Source organism: Dermacentor albipictus, chromosome 3, assembly GCF_038994185.2.
Source record: "Dermacentor albipictus isolate Rhodes 1998 colony chromosome 3, USDA_Dalb.pri_finalv2, whole genome shotgun sequence".
Taxonomy (NCBI): domain Eukaryota; kingdom Metazoa; phylum Arthropoda; class Arachnida; order Ixodida; family Ixodidae; genus Dermacentor; species Dermacentor albipictus.
The window spans coordinates 29,790,224-29,813,873 of NC_091823.1; the positions used below are offsets into that span (position 1 = coordinate 29,790,224).

The window sequence follows — 23,650 nt, forward strand, 5'->3', positions numbered from 1 at the left end:
GAGATATCTGTCAGGCGCTTCTTTAGGTAGGCCACATGAGGACTCCAGCAGAGGTCACGATCAATTATTACGCCTAAGAATCGGTGCGTCCTGACATAAGGTATGCTTTGACCGTCGATAGAGACATCGTATGATCTCATTGGCTTTCGGCTAAACGCGACCAATGCGCATTTTTCCGGCGAGATCTTGAGGCCTTGTTCATTTAAGTATGCCGATGTTGACGTGGCAGCTTTTTGAAGCCTGGCGCGTACTTGCGGCCGTGTCACACCAGATGCCCAGACGCAGATGTCATCGGCATACATTGATATTTTAACTGTGCTCGGAAGTCGTTCCACGAGACCAATGAGTACAAGGTTGAAAAGTGTGGGACTTAAGACACCGCCTTGTGGAACTCCATGGTGCGTATAGTATTGCGAGGTTGGGCCAGCTTCAGTGTTAAGAAAGAGAGACCGCCTATGTAAATAACTGCGAGTCCAACGATATAATGGACCGCCTAGGCCCACCGATTCCAATGCTTCAAGTATGGCGTCATGAAGAACGTTGTCGTAGGCTCCCTTTATGTCTAAGAACATTGCGGCAGATAACCTCTTACACGTCTTTTGGTGTTGAACATAGGTTACCAGATCGATAACGTTGTCGATAGAACATCGGTGACGTCGAAAACCAGCCATGGCGTCCGGGTAGATTTCGTAGTGTTCAAGGTACCACTCAAGTCTGGCGAGGATCATTCGCTCCATTACCTTCCCAACGCAACTTGCCAGCGCAATTGGTCGGTATGAAGTAATCTCTAAGGGAGACTTGCCAGGCTTAAGAAGCGGTACCAGGCGGCTGATCTTCCAATCTTGGGGAACGTTGCCCTCCTGCCACGACTCGTTATAGATATTAAGGCCAGTCGAGCGTCTTAACGATTGCTCTTATGGCTCCAGGTTTTTTTCGTTTTTGCTTTCCACTTTGACCGCTGCTCTTGGGACGACATCCTAGAATTGAGTCTTTCCTGCCTCTTGTAGGGCTGTCTACAAAATCTCGAGTTGTTCAACTTTGAAGCAGCGGTTTTCTTTGCTACTAAGATTGATCATGAAACAAGAAGATGCGAACGAAAATGAAGATCCTCGTTATGGTGGTAGCGTTGTGCTCTTTAGTGAAGATAGATCGCCCACTGATGGACGATCGCTGTCGCCCGGCACTGCATTAGCCGCCCCCCAAAACAACTGGTTGTGTATTGCGCATGGCAAATTGATGCCGTGAAATATTGCCCGTGTACGCCCATGGAATGTTGTTTGCCTCTGGAGACGACGGTCGCACAAAGTGGTGGAACGGAACACACGTTTGTTGGTAGCAAGAAAACAACAACAACCGCGGAAACATGTGAAGCATTGCTGATAGTACGGATTTAGGTCCCCCTGAGTATTCTGTTCCCTCGAACTGCTTTCTTCTTGAGCTTCGAATGTGTCCTCTGTATCAGTCATTGTACTGTAAGACTTGTTTTTGTTGTTTACTTCTGCTATGTATTTAAAGCGATTCGTTATCAAGTTAGCAGCAGGCAAGCTTCTTTGGATAAAAAGTACGATGTATCTGTTTAGCCTTCGAAGAAACAGTCGCATACACAAAGAGATTGCGTTTTCAAAAGAGAGCTAATTTGATCGGGTGATTCTCGCAGTAGGTTACAGCGTTAAAGTGCTTGCCAGTAGTATTTTCCGTAAATGAAGTGTAGAGTTAAATTACTGGTATTTCTTGCGTAAAATCAGCGCGTTGGTGTCATGGAAAAAACTACTATGCATTCAAAGCCAGTCTGAACAATTCGACATTTCGCACGTTTTCGTGCTTACGGTTAACCAAACTTTTTCTTTTTTCTTAAATGGCGCCCGTGTTAAAGGATGAGGTAAAGTTTCAGCCTAAATGCAGTTTTGATCCTCCTATATTTTGCCTACGGTCAGTATGTAGTCGGAAAGTACCTAGTCATTCATGAAATTTCACCCGCTCATTGCATTGCATTACACCATTGGAATTCGCAGAATTTCACTTTTCGCTCTTGATTGTATTCACTGGACCATGAATTGCGATTCATCATGCCATCAGGACTTTCCCACCGTGAAACAGCTTTAGTTAGGCGCCTGTAGTTGGGCGTCGCATTCACAAACGCTTATTCATTCCTCACGAGAATGGCCAACAGCGCCACATTCCATTCTTTGCAGATTCGATAAAATTATGGAGCGCATTCTATGCCACTGCACAGACCTCCTACTCTCAACGACATGCTCTGTTTACTAGCCTTAGCCGATTAGATGACGGACTCGTTCTCGGAAGTAAATATCCCGGGACCGTGACCGGAAAACTCTAGTATGCACACAGTCACCAAATCGGTAATGCATGTCTTGACGGCAACTAGGCTTGACGAGATCTTGTGACTATACGTGAGTGAACATTCAGCTGAGGGTGTGCGCACTTGGACTACCATCCTTCCTTCTTATTTTTATTCTCATTTGTCCTTCCTCGCGTGTAGGGTAGCCAACCGGCTGCGACCATGCTTAACCTTCCTGCCTTTCCCTTTCTCACACAGTGCAGAGTTTCATAAAAGGACATCGAACCTGCTCTAACCTTTTGAGGTCACCTGTTTCTGCGCATTGCCGCACCATTAAGATAAAGTAACAGTTGCTCACGTTGCACGATTTGTGCATCCTTCACCAGCTGGAGTGAAACTTGAAACTTTCAGCCGAGCAGGTGCGCCAGCAATTCACCAAAATACGACGTGTATCAGAAACATGAACAGTACAGCGGGAAAGTTGCTTCCCCTGGAACAGAAAACAAAAGAGAAATGTAAGGGCCTGCTGACTATCTCAAGTTTTCCTATTCGCGGACAACAAAGACACACGGCTACCGTACTCGCGCGTTAACGCTACTTCCCTCGAGCGCATGTACTGCAAAGGTAGAAAACCAAAGGTCCCGAAGAAACAGCCCGGCTTTCGCTACTGCCACACCAAAAGGGATGCAAACTTGCAAGTGCGTTAGGCATTCTTCTTTCTTGCAACTCTTTTTTTTTTCGAGCCCTAGCGAAACATATCTTGGTCACGCAATGTAAGGACTTCGCGTCGTACCACGCGAAAATATGATCGCCATCTAGAGAGACGCCGCCGGACACGTCTAACACCGATGTGACCTGCAGCACGAAAGGGACGTTGCGAACACGCTAGCGAAGCACGCGATACGCCACATTTGCCGGTCGCCGCTCGCATCGCATGCTGTACAGCAGATGCGCGCTACAGGAAGCCCGCGGCGTAAAAGTTTGTGCAAGCACTGATGTGTTCCAAAACGTTCGTACTCTGTACTTGAGACGTGAGGAGGGAATGCGATACGTTCAAGGAAAGCAGGTCTCCCACTTGTATCCCCGTTAGGTTCCACTCGTCCGGGTGGTGCAAACCCGTCTTGGCTTGTACGAGCGTACAACTCAGATGGGGACGACGGGTTTTGTACTGCGTTTTCTCATTAGGTAAGGACCATTCGCTGAGCGAAGTTGCCGTCTGCCTCTTTGCTTCAATTAAATATTAATAAGGTGGCGCAGTTTGGATGAGGCTCAAATGTCCTTTCCCCCTTTTTGTCTCCCCCGTGTTCTTCAGACGCGATGAGAATTTACGAGAGTCGTTAACCACGCTTCTAGCAGAGAGTTGGATCTGCCGGCTTTGGGGCGAGGTGACCCACTCAGTGACGGCCGCTCGCACTTTGGAAGTCAAGCCACGCCTCCTTTGTTAGGAAGAGGATGGGGAGAGTTTGTGTGCGTGTGCGTGTGTGTGTGCGCGCGCGCGTTTGCGTGTGTAGAGGGAGGGGGCGCAGGAAATAGACGCAGAATGTGGAGATGAGAAAAGGGAGACCGGGTGCGGCAGGCGAAAGTTAAGGCATGGGTTCTCAGTAAGAGGAGGGGGAGAGTAGGTGGCGCTGCAGAAAGCTATCAGCGTCTTTAGCCGTTTCAAGTGAGCTACTTAAGCGATACCGCTCTGAAAAGGAAACTGTGAAGCCCTGAATGCAAATGAGGGGGACGCCATCGCCAGTGCACTTCACGAAATGACATTTTGCGTGAGTTGCTTAATCTTTCTCACGCCTATGTTTTCCTTTTCTTTCCCTTTTAAGATAGTGTGCTGGCAAAAAAAAAAAGGAGTACACCAACTTCATAGGAGGCGGTATGCGTGATGTAAGGTAACTGCATATGGCACCCCCCCCCCCCTCCATCTTTCTTTCTCCCCAGTCTTCCTCGGTCAGCTTTGATTTTCTTTGAAAGCGTGTATAACACCGCATTTCGCTCACACGGTGTTCCATTTCTACCTACAAATGCCCTATTCATGCCGTTGCCACAGCAAAGTAGGTCCTAATGAATGCAATCATGAGCTCAAAGCAGATGGTCTCCTCCAACCTTGTAGCGAGGATAAAAACCCTGCGAGTTTCAATGCATTAACACTATGCGGATGAAAATAGCTCTATAGGAGCACTTACCTTGTTATCTTATTTATCATGTGTTAGCTGCTATCCAATCAAATGCGTATATATACAGAGAGAGCTGTTTATTATGACAAAAAGAAAAGTTAATGCGCAGCATGTGTAAAGGTGCTGCTGTTTGTCGGCTGCGACGAAGCCAGGTGTTTCCTGCCATCACATTACTCTTTCCATTTCCTAACGCTAATATGCAAAAACGCACGACTTCCACGCTCATTTTGTTGCATCAATTTTGATCGCTTCCACTCAACGTTTTTTTGTTTCAAGAACCATAACTAGTTGGGAGGCATTTTGAAGAATTTTTAACCGGCCTGAAAATTTGCATAAATACTAGAGCATCAGCACGTTAGAGAACTGCTAGCTAGAGCTTCAAAGCAGCAACTGTAAGCTCACTGGCTAACGCTTGTCGTTTATGTTTTACGCGATAGGCTGCTGAGCAGCCTACGGCTCGCTGAAACGGTGAAGCGGCATTAGCACGAAGTGCCCAAGCAATGTGTTTTAGAAAATTATATGTAAGTGGTCGCTTAGAAAATTGCAAGAGGTGTAGCGAGAACATATCTTAAAGGTGTGCTGTGGTCGTTAGAATCTATCATAAAACCATTAAGGGCTTATAATTGGCAACTACCACCCGGTAAAAACAGAAAGAAAAACAGAAAGCTTTTCTTCCCTGTTGCTACACAGCAGTGAAACGAACTTACAAATGAACTTGTTAATGACCGTGGCTAAGAGGAAACTCATAAAAACTAGTGAATAATTATTTTTGGCCCCAACCAGCATCACCGAGCCATCATCTGTGCACTTTAAACGTAAGATCTATAAGGAAGCTGTCTTTATGTTGTTATGCGATGTTTGCAAAAAATGATTCCTCTGTTCATGTTTATTCACGCTCTCTTCTTCGCAATTAAGGATTAGTGACTGATCACGAGGGCGATGAGGAAGATGGTGATATCCAGCCTGCCGCAACGCCGCTGATTCAGAGTCCGGCGGAACTAACGACTCTCGAGTCTGTGTGATTCATTCGAGTATGAGTATATTAGTCTAAATGACACAAGGGGCCTTGACTGCAGTTGAGTTTGTGATTCTGTGGCACTGAATAAGCCAGAGACCGCGAATTCGTAAGTCCGAGTGAGTCCGTGGATTCGTGAACATGAGTGATCCCGAGTGATTCTGAGGCTGCGAGCCCAAATAACTCGAGCTGAGTCTAAGATTGGCAATTTTGAGCCAACGTGTGTGCCTAACGTTTACAAAAACGGTGAGTGAGTCTTTCAGAACTTTTACTGTCTATCTAAAGATTAACTATTATTCTGGCGAGCGGTATCAGAAGTGCGGCTTGCTGCGTCCCAGTGGTGTTTGGTAGTCCAAGATACACAGTGCTCACAATCTAATCTACTGCCTTGAGGCCTTGCGCTCCCTTGGGTCTCCGCATCGCTGCCCCACCCTTCTGAGTGAGTGACATTTGCTCCAGATTCTTCATGCGTAGCCAGCAGCCCTTTTCTCCCTGTTTATCCTATTTCGAGAACGGCGGAGGAGGTCTCGTTTCCGAAGTCCCAGCACGCTTGAGCGAAACTCTCCGACGAACTCTTCGCTTTGGGAGTCAACGAAGCTTGTCGGCTCGATTTTAAGCTTACATCCCGCGCTGCTATTCCCGGCCGCTGCCTTTCAATCTTGCTTTCTTTCTCCGGCTCTCTCACCCTCTCTCGGCTTAAATCATTTTCTGCTCCCCGTCTACGTGTTTCATTTGTTGTGCTCGGCCTACGCCCGGCGCGAGACGTCGGCTGACTGCCTGCAGGCGGCGGCCCGTGCACGCCACGTATCGCGTTTTAATTACAGCCATTTCTCGCTCGCGAACTCTCGCCGGCGTTCACGGTTCAATCGCGGCGCGGCTCTCCCTGACACTTGGGCCAGCACAAACTGTCGGGCGGCGGCACCTCTGTGCGACGTCGCTGCCGGCTTCGAATCTAATTTGACGAGAAGGCACAGATGGGCCAAACTGCCGTCCCGAATACTGAACAAGGGGGGAAAGGGAGCGTTGTATGGAGGAGGCAGGCGGGAAGAGTCGAACAGGCCTCACCTAAGCGCCTATGCTGCTCTCACCCTTTCTCTTCCAAACGAGACATCGTGCGCTCTTTGTGTAGTGTACAGAACGGCGCTTTCGCGCACTTAGAATTGCACGTCTCCCTTTCCCCCAGCTGCATCTTTCCTCCCGGCTCTTCGCCTCATCACCTCGCGGCCCAAAGCAACTGTTGGTCGTACCGAGCGCTGTTTCGCGCTTAGATTTGTTTCCCTCCTCCCTCTTGACCCACAATCTCCTGGCGGCCCCTTCCTCCAACCTCGCCTGCACGTGCGGCTTTTCCGTCGCACAAGCCGTCATGCGGGTGCAGCCGACGCGCGAGGGTGAGAGCAACCGATGGGGGCGAGGGCGGTCGAACCCGCGCGAGCGCGCGCCAGTGACCAGCTTCCATTTAATTGTCGCGCGTGCGCGCCATAAGTTGAAAGGTCGTCGGCCCAAGTTTTCTCCCTCCGGCATCGCTCTCGCGTCATGCGCGGAATTTAATAGGGTGTCGACGGAAAGCTAGAATTCTCTCCCCGTTCTGGATTATCGCGGCGGCCGTGCGGTGCGCGCGCGCCGGGCGAGACAAGTTTCTCGGGCGAGCGACGCAGTATAGTGACTGCGACGTGGCTGCGTTTGGCGCGGGAGCGCGTGCCTGTCGGGTGCTCAGAGGAGGACGGGGGGCGCGGGGAAGCGAGCTACCGGCGCAGTGCGAAACATGTGACAGCGGGCGGAGCGTTCATAAGCTGCGCCGGCTGCCGCGGCCGACTGGGAGTCGCGACGCGCGCGGGGAATGCGACGACCGTGCACTGACGGCGTCGGCGCCCGGCTTTGCGCTGGAAATCCTCGGAAGCCTCGCGATGATGCGTTCGCCGCTGCTCGCCTCAGCAGACCGTGACGACACGTGCGCGAGAGCTAACAGTTTTCGTTTTGTTTTGCGCGCGTAGTTATACGCGGTAGGCGCCACAGGCCTTTACGCGCCCCGCGAGTAACTAAGTGCGTACAGATGGTTTAGTTAATAAAAGGCACGCGTGCGCGCGTGCGAGGGGGGCCTCACTGCGTAATTACTGGCGTTGACTGTGACAGAGATTTCCCTAGCGTTTAAGTGGCAATGAAAGCGACCGTGTCTGGGATAAAATTTTAGTTACTCAAACTGAATGTGTATGATGCGCAAGCAGCTTAAACCGCTAAGTATGAATACGCGGCGCGTGTTTTATATTGTTCTTTGTCGCCTTTATTATTATGCTCACGCGAGTGGCGCCTTTTGAACGCAACACGGGCGTATCCATTCATCTCAACTATGAAGTGTTGTTTACTTGATAAAGTCGTGTAGTGTTTGACAACGCATAGGAATATAAGAGCCAGCCGGCCTCTGACGTCCGGGAGACGTGATTAAACTCGCACGTGAAGTGAGGCCCGCAAGAAACGCCAACGATGAGCGGAAGCGTTGCGCCGCGTTATTATCGAGTAAAGATGGGTTGATTAAGTTTGAGCTCTCGCTAAACTCGACCGGCCAACGGCACGAACTAAGGAATAATAGAGGTATCACTTCTCCCTCGAAGCAATTTCCTGACGAGCGCACCGCATCGTCATTAATTTGCGGCATATAAGGTCAAAGCTTCGTGCGCTCCTTTCTCTCTCTCTCTCTCTTTTTTTTTTTACCAGCGCACGCGATCAGCGGCAGCTCAGCGGGACGTGCGGTTGATGACTCGGCAAGCCAAACTAAGGAAGGCTAATCAGGTTTGCGTAATTCGATATCGCGCAAACACACTCACAGCGCTACACGCAAGAGAGCCGAACAACGGGCAACAAAGTTGCCGCAGGACGCAAACTAGAGAAACAGGGGCTTGCGACCTCATTCGTTGCAGAAACCGCGGCTTTAAGAACGACGGCCCCTTTCCCCCCATCTTCTTTATTCTCTCTTCCTACATCCGGCCGGGTTTTATCAATTAGGACCTCACAGCCGCTCGTGGGGAAAGCTGCCCGCGTTCCGTTAAGAAGCGCCAGAAGGGCATCATCCAAAGCCCGGCTTTCTTCGGCCGCCCCATTTCTCTTAAGCTGCTCTTTTACCTGCTTTTTTTTTTAACTTCCCTGCGGGCCTTCCTAATAGTGGTAACGCGATGATAACTATCCGGGTCGTAAGTCGCAGACGCTTTTCTTGGCCGGCGACTTCCTGTTCTTAACGCGTTTCGGCCCTCAAACTCCATTCTTTCTCGTCCGATGTCTCCGCCTGCTCATAGGCCTCCACCAGAGTGCGTTAGCTCCGCGCTCATTTCCGCGACAACAACCGCACGGCGACGGAGGAGAGTAAGGAATAAGGGAAGAAAGAGGGCGAGGGGATCGCGAAGGAGAGAAAGAGATCAAGAGAGATTTTCGGGGGAAGAGGAAGTGAAAATAAAAGGTGCGTCTCTCCCTGATGCGGTGCCCGGGCTGCCGTGATGTATGGGGAACGCTGATGGTTGGAGCCCATGGCGTGTGTGTGCGTGCGTGAGTGAGCTCAAGCGCGCGGCGCGCGCGCACGTGTGTTTATTTTGCACCCGCGGCGTCCACCTAATGGCGCCGGTCTTTAGTGAACGCGAGGGAAACACTCCCACATACATAGAAAGAGTGGCGGCGGAGAAGCCACCGCAACGGGGTGAATATTCTTCTTTTTTTTTTACATTACGAAACTCGCGAGGACGGGAGAAAGAAGGGGCTCGAGGATGTCGCGCACCTCTTGTGTAACGCTTAGGGGGCACTGTGAATAATGTCGCGTCCCGCCTGCAGGCGGCGACCTCTCGCGTCAAGAACATGCCTCCCACATCCGCCTCGCCATTGCTTCGCCCCCGCTCCCTCGCCGCCCCTTTCACGGTTCTCGGCTTTCCTTCGTCGTTACGAAGAGAGCGACGACGTCTCCCGGCCGGCGTGCGAGCGCTGCGTGAAAGTGTGACGACGCGCCCTTGGCAGTGGCGACGCGGAACAGGCTGTTAAAAAGTTTGCCCGTCTAATTAAACGCGCTCGTGGGTTCCACTTCCTCGGTCGAGGGTAATGGAGAAGAGGGGCGACGAGGAGCTGCTATATGTTGAAAATTTTCACGCGCACGAGGCTGTTTTATGGTGGGGCTGAGCCAGAGGAACGTTTTAACATTGCTCACTTGCAGGGAAAAAAGAAAAGGAAAACGTGTTGATTTTGCGCTGAGCTCGATACGCAAGAAGGTACGTTCGTACCTGATGTACTTTGCTACGAATCTGCGCACGTACGTTTCGGCGTTGCGAATTAAGCTTAGCTTGAGTATTCGCCGGATGCAGCACCCAAAATATGGGAGTCTTGTTTCAATATTGAACTGGGGCCTTGTTACCGAACTTGCTGAGGAGATATCAGTGGGTTAGTTGGTTGACCGTTATTGCACCGAAAGAAGCGCAATTGTGCACACACGGACTAACTTATGGACGTGCTTGTCTGCTTTTGGGTTCGTCCATGTTCCTCCATGTGCGCCACTTTTAGAAGAATAATGGTTACTCACCACTTAATTACCTGTACGTCAACGCAGTTTCTCAACGTAACGTAAATGCACTAATGCATACTGTACATTGTACATAACAACGCGAAAACATACCGCACAGTGAACACGACAGACACGAGCGTTCCCTGTGTGGTGTCTGATTTCGCGCCGTTGAAGAGAATGTACATAGTAAACCGCACCAACTTGCTCAGCAAGAAGTCTTTTCGATACTAACGCGTACTTATGACTGCAGATTTATCCGGGAACGACAGCGCTAGTGGCGTCGTGATCTACCACAGCGCATATAGAACGTTCTTGCGTTGCATTAGCTGATTTTTTGTTCCAGTTTGAGGAAGGATGCAAAAGGCACAAATGGCACGATTGTGTCGCCGCCGGTAGCGCCTACGCATGCAGCTGAGTGGAATGGAGTCGTCCATTGTGTAAAGAAGTCTGCGCACTTTTGTTGGACCGAGCATCAACAGATACTGCTGCAAGTGCTTATGTTCACGCCCACGTCTACTGGTACCCCAGCATACCCATATGTTGCTACGTTTACGCTATGTTGTATACTAGAACACTCCATTGAAGGAGCTGGGACCACGTACACAGTGAGACGCATAGTGAGACAAAGTGAAGCAAAGAAATGTCTGGAGGTCAAGAAAGCGCTTCGTTTGTTACTTCACTTTATTTCATCCCACTTGACTCTATTGATATCTTAATTAACATTCGATGCATGTAGTTTTTACACGCAGTTAACAAGGTAAATAGCCATAGGCTATAAATGCTGCACTGGAAAACCCTGAGAAAATCTTCTTTAGGTAGTCTGTAAAAACTCTGTGCATACCTTTCTGTAAATTCTACAGATTGTCTATAACCATCTCTTGGACATATAGTTTTACACTTTTTGTATACTAATGTACGTAGACTTTGTGCTGAAATCGGCTCTGAAGTCTAGCATACACAATACGCCAAAAGAAATCGCCTTGCCGACGACTTTTGCGTACTCATGGTATGCTAGCGTTTATATATCCAGAAAGACGACTATGCGAGAAGGAAAAGTACTTCACAAGCTGTGTCTGAATTGATACTTAGAAGGGAAGTGCAACAAGGTGATTCCCAGGGCTAAGAGAAACAAAAGCGGGGAACAGCCGTTAGGTTTGCGCAAGCGCAACAAGCTAATCCACAAGTACACGCACGTACGCACAGACGTATATATTTACGAAACTGTTGAGAAAAGAATCCTGTTCCTGTATTCAAAACAAGAAATTTCGTCATAAACAGCGCGACATCCAATAGCGCGACTCGTTGTCGGCACGTATACGCATGTACCACTGGTCCGGGCGTAAGGCCACCGTATTTGCCATATGAAACTCTACGACATTTGCGAGTTGGTACAAGCTGCAGTTAGCGGCGCCGTAACTAAGGAACTCCAGACAGCGGAGGTCCGTTTTACGCAATCCCAGGGCCGTTTTCTTTTCAGCCACCCTTCTCCCCAGGATCCAAGTTGAACCGTTAACCTCCACGCATACAACTTCGGCAGCAAAACGAAACGACGGGAAATGACAGCGGGGGGAAAGACCCTATAGGGAGAACGAAGGAGGTGATTTTGAAACCCCGACCGACATTTTTTATGATCCCGTGTCCACCGCTCCTCCGAAAGGGCGACGTGCGGCCGTTCCGAGGAGAAGAACGTCTCGCTGCTTCCAAGGCGCGAGATGGTCCGATTCCTCCGCTCGGTCGTCACTGGCTCGCTTTTTAGAGCACCGTAAAAAAAGCCCCCTCCCCCCGAGGGTCATTCGAGACGTCGTGCAGGAACCCCGGAGACAAGCCCCCTTTAAGGCGTCACGTGCCACCCATCAAGCCCTTAATCTAAGGCAGGTCTCACTCCACAAGTTTCGTTGCCCCCTTCCCTATCTTCACCGGTCGCCGCCGCCGTCTTGCTATACAGGGTACATAACAGCGGCTTACGGAGCTCAGGGCGCGCACACGACGAAAGTGTCGCTTTCAAAGCTCATTAAGAAACTTTAGCGCCGCGGCAGAGATAGAAAACCAAGACGGCACGAAACTTCGGCGAGATAAATGCGGGGTTTTGGATCAATTTATGCATATACACTCCGTGCACGAGGTGTTGGGTGGTATGGTGAAAGGTCCATGAACGTTGATGGCGTTTTGGTCCGGTCAAATTTACGCGTAAGCGGCTCGAGGTGGGCGTTGATGTTGCCGTACGTGCTGCTCGAGAAAGGTGGCGTATGCTGTCGGTTAACGTACAATGTTGAACCTGTGAAATCTCGTTTTTTTTTTATTGCCACTCGCGTCCATTCTTGTGAGATGTGAAGTCTGTCTGAACACGGAGATATCTGTGGGTACATCTTCTTTTAATACTGGAAGAAAGACTACAAGGAGAAACGGCAGGAACCGGAGGTATGCAGTGTGCCGCGGGACCGACTAATGCCAGGTTTCAGCTTGCGCCGTGCTTCGATTTTGCGATCAGACCAAATCCCATGCGCAGTCGCTAAAGCTCACGCGTTGTAGAATGGCACCTTGCAGAAACTCTTAGGCTGAACGTCTACTGTAAACAGCCTTCCTGCTTTGTTGACACGATATTGCAGGAGTTGTCTGAGGCTTGATGCAGCACAGGCTACCCTTTGTCTCGTGATTGACTGTATTAAGCACGCGCACATTTATACACATGTGCTGTTAACCTTTAATTTTGTCTGGAGACGAGTGTTTTTACAATGAATATCGACACGATGACAGTACAACTAACAACCCGAGCAACAGTTGTAATAACTTGCTGATACATTGCGAACTAAAAACTTTAAAAAGTTTGTTCTTCTGTCAAAACATGGACTTATCATAGTTGAGATTTACTGAGGAAGGAAGGAAAAAGTGGAGAAGGAAGGCAGGGAGGTTAACCAGTTTCGCTTAACCGGTTTGCTACCCTACACATGGGAGCGGGATAGGGGAGATGAAAGATGGGAGGAGAGAGAGAGAGAGAGAGCACATAACACAGCGAACACATCGTCAGTTACAGTCCGTCACTCTTGCGCAGTACGCGATATCATTGTCACAGCCGCTTGTCCAAGCCCGTATCCTTCATAAACCGAAGTAGTCCCTTCGTCGCCTTCAGCTGCGATGTCTTCTGTCGGCGATGTGTGAAAATGGTTGCAACTGACAATGGTCTATTGTCCAGGTGCGCTAGAACAGATGCCATGGACTGTCTCTGAACATTATATTCAGGACAGTCGCACAGAATGTGTTCCAGCGTCTCCTCGCAAAGACAGGCATTGCAGAGAGCGTTATCGGCCATTCCAATGCGAAACGAGTAGGATTTCGTGAAGGCCACCCCTAGCCATAAGCGATAAAGCAGGGTGGCCTCACTTCGGCGGAGTCCAGTTGGCATACAGAGACGCATCAATGAGGGCAGGTCGTGTTGATGATTGCTGCGGTTGGTCGGGCTGCTTGGTGTGCACCATAGAGAGAGCGTGATCTCCCGTGCAAGCACTTGAAGTCTGCTGGCTGCGTCGGACCGCGAATGTGGTATGGCCTCTTCCTGTGTGTCTTCAAGAGCTGTCCGAGCGGCTTTATCAGCGTCTTCGTTTCCTATGACGCCGCAGTGACTTGGCAGCCACTGAAACGTCACATGATGCCCTTTCTCATGTGATGTATGAAGCAGGCATCGAATATCGAGCACGAGCTGTTCGAATGGCCCGCGACGCAGAGCTGATAGCACAGATTGGAGGGCTGCCTTTGAGTCACTGAAAATTGACCATTGTCGAGGTGGTTCCCGATTGACGAAACTAAGAGCAGCGCGAAGAGCAGCTAGTTCCGCAGATGTAGATGTCGTTGGGTGGTCAGTCCTAAAGCTGATGGTAATACCTCTTGCTGGGACGACCACAGCACCGGACGAACACTGGATGTTTGTGGAACCATCTGTAAAAATATGTGCACTCTCCGCGTACCTCTCGTGCAGAAGAAGCAGAGACAGTTGTTTGAGCACAGGCGACGACAGCTCAGACTTTTTCCCGATTCCTGGTACGCTGAGATGGACTGTGGGGCTGACAAGGCACCAAGGGGGTATCGGTGGCTTAGATGGAGCGGTGAAGCCCGAGGGAAGTTTGTCGTTGTACTTGACGATAGTTTTCGAGAATGATGCTTGGTGCCTGTTTGAAGGTAGTGTTGCAAGGTGGTGATAGGGGGCACGTGCAAAATGTCTGATATGCGTTCTCAGGGCTTCCACCGTGATGTGAGTTTGCATTGGATGGTCCCGAGCAATCGCAATAGTTGCCTCAGTTGACGTGCATCTGGGTAAACCAAGACAAACTCTGAGTGCTTGAGCTTGTGCTGCCTGCAGAACACGAATATTTGTCTTGCAGGTGTTGGTCAGTACAGGTAGACTGTATCTTAAGAAACCGAGAAAGAGAGCTCTGTAGAGTCTCAGCATTGCGTCTACTGACATCCCCCACGTCTTTCCTGTCAAGTATTTAAACAACTGGGAGGTTGCTGTCAGGCGCCGTTTCATGTAGGCCACGTGTGGGCTCCAACTGAGGTCTCGGTCGATAATTACGCCAAGAAATCTGTGGGTTCTGACATAGGATATGGTCCGCCCATTGATTGAGATGACATAAGGCGTCATTGGTTTGCGAGTAAATGCTACTAGGGCGCATTTTTCTGGCGATATGCTCAGACCTTGTTCACACAAGTAGCTCGATGTCAAAGTAGCCGCTCTTTGAAGCCGTGCACGTACCTGAGGACGTGTGACTGCCGAAGTCCAGACACAAATGTCATCTGCGTATATTGAAATTTTGGTGGTAGTTGGCAAGTGTTCAGCAAGCCCAATAAGAGCGAGGTTGAATAGCGTCGGGCTAAGAGCACCGCCTTGAGGAACGCCCCTGCTGGTATAGCGTCGCGTAGTTGGGCCATCGTCGGTTAACACATAGAATGATCTTGCAGAAAGGTAACTTGCGATCCACAAAAATACTCGACCACCTAGGCCAACCGTCACAAGAGCGTCGAGAATTGCCTCATGTAATACGTTATCGTATGCCCCTTTCACATCTAAGAATAAAGCTGCAGATAAACGTTTACGGGACCTTTCGTGCTGGACATATGATACGAGATCAACTACATTGTCGATGGAAGAGCGGTCACGTCGGAAACCAGCCATGGAATTCGGATAAATCTTGTAGTATTCAAGGTACCATTCCAGGCGGCCAAGGATCATCCGTTCCATAATCTTTCCTACACAGCTGGCCAACGCTATGGGGCGGTAAGAGGCGAGCTCTAGCGGGGATTTGCCCTGCTTCAAGATTGGCACCAGGCGGCTCACTTTCCATTCGTCAGGAACATTTCCCTCCTGCCATGAGGTGTTGTAGAGACTCAATAGTGCTATCCGTGCGGATTCTCCGAGATAGCACAAGGCTCGGTATGATATACCATCTGGGCCCGGAGATGATGAGCGCCTGCAGAGAGCTAGTGCTGCCTCGAGCTCCTCCATTGAGAAAGGAAGGTCCATGCGGCAATCACGGGAACGGGGGACGTCATCTCGGGCTGGAGGGTCTGGACGTGTCGCTTGGTCTGCCATCCGCGCACAAAAGTCTTCTGCGACATCGACGTCTTGCCGCCCTTGGAAAAGCGCGAGCGCCTTGAAGGGAAAACGCTGTTCCGGAAGGCAACGCAGACCTTGCACCGTTTTCCAAATATGAGATAGTGGCTTGCGGGGGTCGAGTGTCTTGCAAAACGTTGCCCAACGTTCTGACGCTAATCTATCCATTCGACGCTGAATCTTCTTTTGTATCCTCCTGGCTGCCCTAAGGTCATGGATTGATTTTGTACGCCGATATCGACGTTCCGCCCGGCGACGAAGTGCGCGAAGTCGCTCTAATTCTATGTCGAAGTCATTCCGCGTGTGAGAGATCGTCAGCATGCGAGTGGTGTTTCGCATCGTATTTTTAATTGTTTGTTCTAACCCAGAGGGTAGGCCCTCGCTGCAGGCATCTTCCATATCAGATTTGAACTTGGCCCATTGAATCGTCCGAATGGTATTCCGTGGGCCAGATCTAGACGACAACCCTTTGATGTTCAGATAGGTGGGAATGTGATCACTCCCATGTGTCTCAATATCTGGAAACCACTTCACACATCTGGCGAGAGAGTCGGAAACGAAAGCAAGGTCGAGGCAGCTGCCGTATGACACGCCTCGAAGAAAGGTGGGGCTACCATTTTACAGATTTACTGAGGCCACTAGCGTAGACGTACACCTGAACACTGAAAGACGCAGACGGGAGCAACGCTACTGGTGGTGACAACTTGTGAAGCATTGTTTAACCCAAGAGCGCTAAACTTTTCTTGCGATGAACGATTCCGTTGGAGTTATCTGCTGGCATTGGACCTGGTATAAATGTGCTGATATTGACATAATAATAACAAAGCTACATGTGCACTTTACCTTCAACAGCAGGGCAGTTAATGCGACTGGAAGCGCTCAAAAACGTTGTTTCTCTGTTTTCACGGTTTTGTGAAAAAGCTAGATTACTGACGAAGCTTACAATTTTGAGGCAGTGTGAGGAATGTTGGGGGCGATATATGCAGGCAAATCTTGAAGCGTGTGTCTAAATTACGAGGCGAATTAAAATTGTTAAGTGCTCGCTTTCAACCCATTTATAGGCGTTATATCAAATGTCTACAAAATGTCTCTGCACCCTTGGAAGGACCAAAAGTGGCAGAAACTATGTTTACAGAAAACAGAGGCCACTCTATGAATTACGTGTACAGAAAAAAAAAGAAAAATAAAGTACGAGACGAGTGCACAGTTCTGTGTACTTGTTTACTGAATTACTGGACACTCGTTCCAAGTTTTATGCGTTATACAAGGTGCACACACACACACGCAGACACGCGCACACACACACACACACACACACACACACACACACACACACACACACACACACACACACACACACACACACACACACACACACACACACACACACACACACACACACACACACACACACACACACACACACACACACACACACACACACACACACACACACACACACACACACACACACAAGCAACAGCCTTTGTAGAAAATTACTTATTCAAGCGTTCCAGAGTGTCATAATGCTATTATCTGCAATGTTTCCTTTAGTTTTACAACTGTATGACACCCAGGTCAAATTTGGTCAAAATGGAAGAAAACGCAAGCGTAATGTTTGGGCGAATCTATCGCGTTTCTGTCCGAATTAAAAGCATTGCAAACCATTACTGAACACGCAATCTATCCCGGAATATTAGTGAACGGAATTTATCCCGCTGCCCTGGGAGAACTTTGAAAACAACCAAGAAAAAATTGAGGTGAAAAGGGGGCAGTTGGACATCACCTCGGTCAGTGTTCTCGGGACGTAAACTGTGAGCGGATGAATTATCGCTTCGGCAAGAATTCCTTAACAAGTGCTAGAAGGCAGTATATAGGGGCAATGTCAAACGGGACCTGTCATGTATGGGCAATGTTTTAAAAAGTTCTGGGATTTTACGTGTCAGAATCACAATACGAGTCTGAGGCAAGCCGTATATAGGGGTATTCCGGATTAACTTTTGACCACCTCGGCTTCTTTAACGATACACCCGAATATAAGCACAAGAGCGCGTTTGCATTTCGCTACCATCGAATTTGCGGCCGTCGCAGCCGGGATCGTATACACTTGACTCGAGCTTCGCAGGGCAACGCCATAGCCACGACCACGGCAGGTGGGCAACGTTTTAAAACATGTGATTTCATTACAGGCAACTGAGATTCTTATTGCAGCTGTTCGAGAGAAACAGGCTCGCTGGAAATCGGGTTGGGATTCTGAAAGGTGGCGCAAGTATGATATGTACTTCTTCGATGAGAAAAGTCGTACAACGGAGGAAAGTTTCTAATGCGTTATAGTTGATCACAGAGCCACATGATGTCGCTCACAGCGTGGCCGTTTTTCGGCAGGTTCGGTGGTTTATAATGCGAGCCGTGGATCCTAAGGGCCGATGAAAAGCGCCGAAGGACGATACGAATACCTAGCTTGGCGGCATCGGCCACTACCCCGTTTCACAAGGGATGTTCACAATACCCGTCCATTCCATCACCATTCCTCCATTACCGGATTAGTCCTCAGGCATTCCTGTTTGTCTACACCGTTACTTCTCCGTCGTAGCGTATCACACCCAAGAGTAGTACTCAAGAAAGGCATCCTTAGAAGAATTGCACATGTTATTGTTTTTCGCAGTCCGAAAAAAGAAACGGAAGGGGGGCGGGGGGCGTATGCAATTCGTTTCCTAACGTTGACGAGCGAAGGAAAGCGAACCGGAGTAATTAGGGAGCGCAAGCGAATGGGACAAACTCGCGTAACAGGTGGCCAGGTTGCTTCCAGCCACCGGTGGCGCCGAACGACGCCTATTTTCTCGCACTCACGCTTGCGCAGTTCGCGAAAGAGCGCCGTCTTACCTTCGGCACAGCGCGCCGTTTCCGACACCGGTGCGCGGCATCGAAGTAATCGAATGGCGCCTGCTTTGCAGAAAGCAATCTTCCCAGAAGCTTATTATGCGGAGGGTATTCCTTGAATTGGCGGAGACAACAAAAAAACATGATAGATTTACTCACACCTTTGGGCGGTGGTATGCATCCTTTATCTAAATGTGGAGCTGCCGAAACTTTCAGTAGAGATTCTGGAAAAGAAATAAAGATGGAGGAAGGAACTCGTGCTGCTGCGTCGACTCCTCTTGCTGATGATGAAAGCCGTATGGAATCTGTGCTGTTACCGATGTCGGGACTCAGTTCACGCGCAGTACCACTTCACCAACGGAAATGTCTGGGCCACTTCCTCATTCAAAATATTCATGCTCCCTGTTTGTTACTTCCGTATGTATCATAATTGCGTAAAACCGCACGAAATCGTGTGAGCTTTTGAAAGCTCCAGGGCCAGAGCTCTTTATTAGAAGGCATAGTTTTTTTGTTTTAAGCGTGCGCATGACCACTGACATACCAGATACTTCACATAGGGAGGGGCAAGGGAATAAAAATATTCCATAGGAGAGTAGACGGGCATACAGCGTTAGCCATCCACCGCGGTGGCTTTGTGGCTAAGACGCTCTGCTGCTCCGAACGAAGTGGCATGTTTGATTCCCGGCCGCGGTGGCCGCATACTGATGACGGCGCAATGACCGGCGACTTTGTTTTCAGCAGCAAAACACCGCAGCCACCGAGGCACCGCTGCGTGTAATGCGCATGGCCCACGTTCTAACTGGAAGCCAGACAAGCAACACATCAACACTGCAGAAAGCGGGATTACAACGGTCGACCTCGGCCGTCAGGGGCAGGCTGCCTGCAACCTACTCTAGGTAACTTTTCAGGCCCGCGATGATCTGCGCGCAAGATCTTGACGCCTCTTCGAATCGGCCCACAGTTCGCTGCAGTGAGCCGACGGTGTTTCAGCTCGCGTCGCTTGCTGCGTGGTTGTCTTTTTAAAGTCGTTCCCGATCGTAGTTTGGTATCGCTTTTACAACGAGTGGCCAGTGTGTGCTATGGAAGGTGCAACATGCGATGCCGAGCAGGTGTTGAGTGCCAGGAAGTTCCGGAAGTTATCGAAAGGGGAGGAAGCCTCAGGCATTGTTATCGCTGAAAGGTGAAAGTACCTGGAACAGCTGGATCTGTGCCAGGCCCCTGAAGGGTTTTCGCGCCACGTCGTACTTAAGGTAAGATTATGTGTGCTGTTGAGTAGTTCTGCCGCCAATGTTCCTCGGTGGTCGTGTAAACTCGTATCCTTGTATATGATCCCCAATACATGTGCCCTAATGTCTGTCCCTGGGAACTCAAGCGTCGCGATTTCACGTGTAACGGCGATGGAAACAGCTTTAACTAGCTGTTCACTTGTATGCGTGCACTCTGATTTTGTACTTGCGCAAGGGCGTGCCGTTCATTTCGCATCATTTTATTTGGGGGGGGGGGGAGGGGGGTTGATGGACATTGTGCACTGATTCGAGGAAATCAAGAGTTCTGGAAACCTGGATGACACTGTAAGGTTTCGTGTGACATCTTCGCATCTATTAGCGGCTGTTGCGCTCACGTTGCATTAGAGAGGGTCGTAGTATGACAGAAGCAGAAATAGTCTAGTTTGTATAGTTGATGCCACGCTCACACAATGATGCTCGCTCATAATTGCGCAGTCGGATTGCGGAGGTCTGGAGCTTCTGTCCAAAACACGCAATGCATTTACTCATGATGGTGATTACTTGTGCTCATTTACTTGCCGCGTGCTAAACAACCAGATTCCCAGTTTACAGTGCTCTTGCCAACTCGCTTTCCACGTAGATTGTCCCCAGGCTTGACGTATCCTAACTGCTGCCGAGCGAAATGACACTAAAACAGCAAGCTGAAGTAGACGTCACGCTGCTCGGAAACTACACTTAACGCGAATGAAGAAACTAGTTACTCGCAGTCGGTCGGCACAGAAATTACACCGGCGTTGTCAGTGAGCTGACATGCGATATGGCAAGTAACCGTGAACACCGTACAAGTTTCCCACCACGTTAGTGCGATGTGCGGTGCTCTGAACGCCTACTGGCCGAGTCGCAAGATAACGCTGGAACCTGCATGGCTAACCTCTACGTGGAGACAAAATGACGGGTTGCGCGGGCCTCGCGTGCGCCCAGGCTCGCGCGGTGACAAATTATCGGCGCAGCCCTCAACGTCGCCGGGGTGTCGGGTTTCTTCGCGCCCGCGGGGGCTATCTGCATACCCAGCCACCTAGAGGCACCGGCGACGGTGACACACCGCATTTCACTACTCAACCCTTCTCCTCTCCTGTGCTCCTGCATTTTTTTTTATTATATTGCCAGCCTGCACGTGGCACGTCGCTTGCCGCGAAATTGTTCCTTTCACGCATCGTCGCGCTGCCACGGCGCACAACACGTCAGGCAGCAAATTCGCGAGAACGTGCGAAAGCAGGATAAAGAAGTGCGGTGGATAAAGAACTAAAAACTACGAGAAGCAAGAAATACGTGCAAGAAGTGCAACAGCGGGCAGGGAAGAACGAAAGGGGACAAGTTCTCGCAGCGCCGACTGAGGCTCGTCGAAACAACGAGGGGGGCCCGCGAACGCGTTGGCCATGAAGGATCGTTAGCGTCCGTGCCGCCAGCCTTCCCCCTGCTCTACTCTCTCTCTCTCTCTCTCTCTCTCTCTCTCTCTCTCTCTCTCTCTCCGGCTGCAGTGCTATATGCAACGAGCAGAGAGCCCCGGCTCTGAGCGCCGCGCGCGTGCCAAGGGTGGAAGGAGCGGGCGCTCACGTACAAATCTCCCAGGTCCGACGTGAACGGCGTAACGGAGAGCTCGAAATTGCCCGGCTTCTCTACTGCAGCTCCGAGCGCGCTGGCGTGGGCGGTTGAAAAGGGAAAGGCACTGGCGTCAGCGGCGCCGACGCTTCCTCGTTGCCGTCGACGTTCGAGAGACGCCGGTGCCGCTAATCATCGCCGCTGGTGGTGGAGTTGGCGCGAGAGAAAAGGGAGAGAGAGAGAGAGAGCGCGAGGAACGTTTGCTCTGCTCTGTCGCCCTTCTGCGGGAGACGCGCTCTCTCGTCTCCCGTGGGGGGGACCCAGGCGATAATTAGCAGATTAGGCTGACCGTTACTGGCTTCGCTCTCTTCTACGTGCTCACCCCTCACCCGCCCCTGTAGCTCCAGCTATGTTCCTCCTGTTCTCGCGGGCACACCGACCGACTGGCCGGACTGAATGGACGAAAGCTCGCTCGCCGCCCCCCGAGGCCGAACTGGCTCCCGGTTGAAGGGCCGCTACTATCTCTCTATCCCTCTCTCTCTCCCATCTCACAGCCCGCGACGGGGACTGCGGGCGGCAGGCACGTCTTCTGTGTGCGCACCAGCGTGGCGAGGGATTGCGCGCGTGCGGCGCGCAAATATGTGTGCTCTGACGACGACACATGACAGGCGGGAAAGGGGAGGTAGGAGACGGACAACATAATGCTGGTGACAGCTTCGTTTTTATTTTCTTCTCTGTACTGTAGCCAGAGGCGAAGCGTATCGCGCTACTAACCGCAGGTCAAGCTGCGCGCAGTATTATGGAAAAGAGCAAGCAGAAAGCGTTTGGTAAGAGTGGACAGGTTCTCAGTATGGCACAACATCTTTCTGGGCCGGTGTCTTATAATTATTTCTTTTCGCACTCACCCCTAAATGTTCCGCATTCCCAGCCGTATAGAGGAAGACATCAGTCATGCATCGCATCCAGTGGCGTAGCCAGAAATTTTGTTCGGGGGGGGCTACGCCACTGGCCCCACACACACACACACACACATATATATATATATATATATATATATATATATATATATATATATATATATATATATATATATATATATATATATATATATATAGCTCGGGTGCTCCTATTTAAATACATGTAGAAGAGGAAATCGTTTTTCCCTACAACCACTTCACCAATATTGAGGAGGTTTGTTGCATTTAAAAGAAAAAGTTTAATTCTAGGGACTGGTGGTTTCGAATTTTTCGTTTAGGTGGTCAATTACTTAGTAAAAATTGGCCAAAATCGAAAATTTTCAGAAAACGAAACTATCAAGTTTAAAACTCCGTGACTCAACAATGAGAAATGATATCACAATTCTGTGAATTGCATCTAATAGTACATTTACAGCGGGCAAAATAGATATGTTACACTTGAATGTCAATAAAATTTAGTATTGTGGAAATACGGCTTTTGCAGAACCCTTGTACACAACGTAACCAATTCACGTAAGATACAAATTGACATAGCAAACTTGTCCGCTTTGAGTGTTATAATAGATGCCGTTTACAGAACCACAATATCTGTTCTTCATGCTATTATGCTATTATGCTTCATGCTAGTAGTTTGTAAACGTCGTGCTTCTATTTTTTCAAACTTTCGAATTTTTCAAAATATTTTAAACAATATTCAGGCCCTAAATCGAAGTTCTGTTTCCAACAGACACAAGCATTTAACTTTTTCACTCAAATGCAACCAATTTCAATAAAAGCGATTAGAAGGATTATCTCAGAAAAGCGTTTCTGCGTTTTACAAGTAATTGAATAAGCCGCGTCGGATTGCGCCCGAGCTAAAGCTTCCTCTTAAACAATTTGTCGAGGGATCAAATGCATGAATAATAACTGCATTGTCATTGCCAAAGATGCTGCAAACGAATTCTTGAACGCTGCGCACTGTCAAAGCAATAAAATATGCATTTTTTCATAAAAGAATATACTTGTACGTGCCAAAAATTTTGCCCAAGATAACTGATATCAACGCTTCCATATTTCTGTCTATTTATTAAGTAAAGAAAATATCACACGAACTTGAGACCTATATAAGTTCGAAACCAGGAAAGCAGTGAATGCCGCTGATATGAAAAATTAAAAGGCAATGAACTGAACAAGTTGAGGACAAATATATAAATGAAACTTTGTCATTGAAGAACCGTGCTTACATTCTTGTATATATGCAATGGCCAGTGAAAAATCTCACTGACGCTGTCGTTTGTTCCTATGTATTACGCAGGAGTAGCTGTCCCCTGTCGTGTATCGTGAGTAATTGCACAGAAGTTATAGTCGCGACAG

At 49.4% G+C, this 23,650-nt stretch overlaps 1 protein-coding gene and 1 long non-coding RNA gene across 3 annotated transcripts in view; one reads left to right on the forward strand and one right to left on the reverse strand.

Moving 5' to 3' along the window:
* LOC135909687 (cell adhesion molecule Dscam1-like) overlaps positions 1 to 23,650 on the reverse strand; it is a 301,290-nt gene that overhangs the window by 75,252 nt on the left and 202,388 nt on the right. The window lies entirely within an intron of this gene.
* Positions 19,444 to 23,650, forward strand: part of LOC135909689 (uncharacterized) — a 110,462-nt gene continuing 106,255 nt past the window's right edge. The window contains exon 1 of the long non-coding RNA XR_010566769.1: positions 19,444 to 19,745. This is a non-coding gene — a long non-coding RNA (uncharacterized lncRNA). The remainder of the gene's footprint in view (positions 19,746 to 23,650) is intronic.